Raw genomic sequence first — 3,798 nt, 5'->3', positions numbered from 1 at the left:
CTTATCTTGTTTACTTTATTTTAAATAATTAATGCTAAAATAATTACATATTATATTAGTTGTCAGGTTCTCAGAACTTTTAAATAATAAATTTTTTCTTTAATCTACATTCCTAATATAATAATTTTACTGACAAATTTTTTATCTACTTGAACATAGATAAAAAATTTTATATTTATGTAAATAACGTTGATAAAAACTATATTATTTAGTTTTTCCGTGTACTTTTCAGTACATTTAATAAAATGAAGATACAGTACATAGAAAGAGAGCGCGTAAACCCCGGAAGAGAAAGTTTCTTCATGTTCTCGAGATACCAATAAATACGTGTATCTGGGAATAAGTAAAGTAAAGGTATTAGTGTATTTATTAAGTACACCTGAAATTATACTGAAACTTAAACTCTTTTTGAACGTGCAACGTAAACTTTTCTGAACATTTTGGAAGATCCTAACACTAAATGATTACACTGTTAGAAAATTTTGAACAACTATTTTTTAGCTATTTTGGAAACAGCATTAGTCGCTATAGACTTCAAATCGTTGATCTACGATTAAGAACGTCAGCAGAATGTAAAAAATTACATTGTAATTGCTTTTTGTTCTTCTTCCTTCTTTATTTTAGAAGAATTACATATTTTCATCTACCTGCATCAATGTTCAAAATTATCGCTCCATTTTTTTCGGTGTCGGCCTATACTTGTTGACAATTTATCTCAAGCCGTTCTGACAATTTTTCTTTCTTTTATTCTGCTAATATAATTGTTCCACTATTTTCTCTTCTTTCTTTCTTGATGCTACCCGTACCAGATGATCATCAGTGAAAGACGTCTATCAAGTAGTTGAAACTAGTCACAAAATGAGGTCAGATGACCCTTAAATTATATAGTCTGAGTAATGAACATAATTATTAACACAATAGGCCGATGATAAATGATTACATTATTTAAGTAAACGTACAATTTTCCAGCTCGAAAATGGGAACCTTACTCCCTGAGAGGTTGAGTTGATGTTGTTTTTGTTCGTAGCTCTATCATTTCAATTTGGAGATCTTGCATTTACGTCTCCTATAATTATTTAATGTCAGCTATGTTTAGAAGTGCGTTCAGATCGTCATCTATTAGGGGATTCTTTTTTAGTATTTAGCTGTGGCGTTAGGATTCTGGTATGTGTAATCCCTTTTCTTACTAGAATATCTGTGCTTTACATGATCTTCCCTGATCTTCCTGTGTTGTCGTTCGTATAGATGTCGTAGCCAGGAAACTTTAGGTTAAAGATTTTCGTAAGCTTAGTTTTCCCTGTTAGCGTGCCTTAGTGCAGCGCTAACTTTATGTCTGCAATCGCCTTGGATACTATTCTAGTAATCAGTTGTTTAATGAGTACTCTAATCCATCCTGCTCTTTGTTGGAGATCAAGATTGTATTATTCTCCCCCTATTGGTTGATTCTTATAACTTGTGCGTATGATGGTCCGGTTGCCTGTTGTTGTGTCGTCCTTGGTAGGGCTTGTTGCATCTAAGTGTCTTTTTCAGTTAGGACATTTAGGGCATTTTCGGAAATTAGCGTAGTGTTGGCCCTAGCAATTAACTTATTTTGCCTTTTGTTCTGGAGCCATTTTGCACTTTTTTGCTCAGGTGGTTTTCTTCGCATTTGCCGCTTTAAAAACACGCGTTTTGCGCGTGGTGGAAGCTCTGGTAATTGAAGCACTGTGTAGGCCCAGTTGCCTTTTGCAACTCTTCGATTACGATCCTCAAGTGCATCAGATTCGTAATCCGCATTGCTTTTACCACTTCCTCCTTCTTCAGTGTTAACACAAACATGGGGAGAGGCCTTCTGTCCCTTTTTCGTGGTATCATATTTAATTCAGGTATCAGTTCTGTCTCGTTTGTCTAGCATATGGTCGAAGATATCCTTTGCCTTTGTATTTGAGGGTGAGCCCCTCAATACAAGCCTTGGTTTTATATCCTCTTCTGGAGGAAAGGCGAATAGTATTTTTACTAGGTAAGGTATTTTTACAGTTTTGTCATAGTCTTTGATCAACTTAACTTTACCATTTTTCTATAGTCATCCGGGTTTTTAGCCCAGATGAGTATCTTTCTCTCCCATTTTGTGAGATTTTATTTATCGTAATAATACGTTGTTCCTAGGCTAGATTTAGGACATTTACGGACTGACCCTAATTTGATGCTCGACAGTGTATATATAAATAATTTATATCTTTAATCTCTGTGAGCCTAGCAAATTTTAAATACAATGTTGTTCCTGTGGTGGGTAGGGTGACATATATCGATAGCAAAAATCAAAAATAAAAATAACAACATAATTATTATAAGTCACCTTCAGCTAATTAATTCTTAATCTAAACACAGGAAATTCATGTAATTATAAAAACTTGATCTGATAAAAATATTAGTTTATATAAGTGAGTTTTAAAAATAGAGGTGGGAACCAATGTTCCAAAAATAAGTCAGTAAATATTAAATAATTCAGTAATTAAATTAATATTAAATATATAATATTTTTGTTACATATATCTTAACAATTCCTCTACCTAACGGGTATAAACACTGTCAAAACTGTTCTTCTAGATCAGCTGTGTATATAATGTATGCAATATAAAGATATAAATCTAAAGTTTACTCTCTTGTATTTCTAAATTCTATCGCTCTGGTTACACAACTCGGGATATTCAGTCGCACGCATTAATATGCGTTATAAATCTTAGTATAACGCGTTGCAAGATATAGTAGACAATCCTCTCGTGTTGCAGATGGAGCCAAGTGGTAGTGGTAGGAGTAGGAAGAGCAAGTCAAGTTCCACAGCACTTAGGTCATAATTGATCCATTAGGTATCCTCCCAGGGAGCTATCATCTTTAGCTCATTGTTCGTTCAGCTATTTCTAGGAAGGTGGACAAATCGTCAGGGAACATATTCCTTATGTGGGCAGGTGTAGGCTGTTACTAGTTTTTATTCTATATTTTTGCTCATACTAAATAAATAATTGTTTTCTTACTAAAAAATAATATTAACAAAAAAACAATATGATAAAACAAAAACTGTTTACTCCTAGTTAGAAAATAAATTAAACACAATCTATTCTAGGTTAAAAAAAGAGAAAAACAAAAAAAGATATATCTGCAAGAACGTTCTTTTCATCGTACACCAGACTATTTATATAAAAAAGAATAAATAATATTACAGATTATTATGATACTAGAACTAAGAATCATCATCAATGTAATCACACCAATGAAAAACTCATCTACAGGAAGGAACCCTTTTAGATCTACTTGCGCTCTACAATAAGATATGGTTCAGTCAAAGCTTTCCGAGTCTTTGGCGACAGTCGTTTACCATACCGATTAGGAAAAATTACTCATCTTCTAAAGCTGCCAGTGCCTACAGGCCAATCTCACTAATATGCACAATGTTCAAACTACTAGAAAAGATGATAAATAAACGTTTGCTTTGGTTTCTTGAAACAAACAATCTGATAGATGCAGCACAGTCGGGATTCAGACCCAATCGAAGTACGATGGACAACTTGGTACTAACTTGGTACTTCTCCAAACAGAAATAACCCAAGCTATATCAAATAAGAATGATGTCATCATAGTTACCTTAGACTTAGAAAGTGCCTTCGACACAATAAACAGAGCTGTTATTATTAGAACACTTGAGCAACTCAATTTAGCGGGTAATATTCTCACCTTTATAAATAATTTCCTACAATATCATTCAAAGTAGTTCCAAACGGGAAAACATCTACATCACATATTTCACAAAATGGAGTCCCCTAA

The sequence above is a fragment of the Diabrotica undecimpunctata genome, chromosome 9 (assembly GCF_040954645.1).
Source record: "Diabrotica undecimpunctata isolate CICGRU chromosome 9, icDiaUnde3, whole genome shotgun sequence".
Classification (NCBI taxonomy): Eukaryota; Metazoa; Arthropoda; class Insecta; order Coleoptera; family Chrysomelidae; genus Diabrotica; species Diabrotica undecimpunctata.
Note: the sequence above shows the minus strand (reverse complement) of the source record.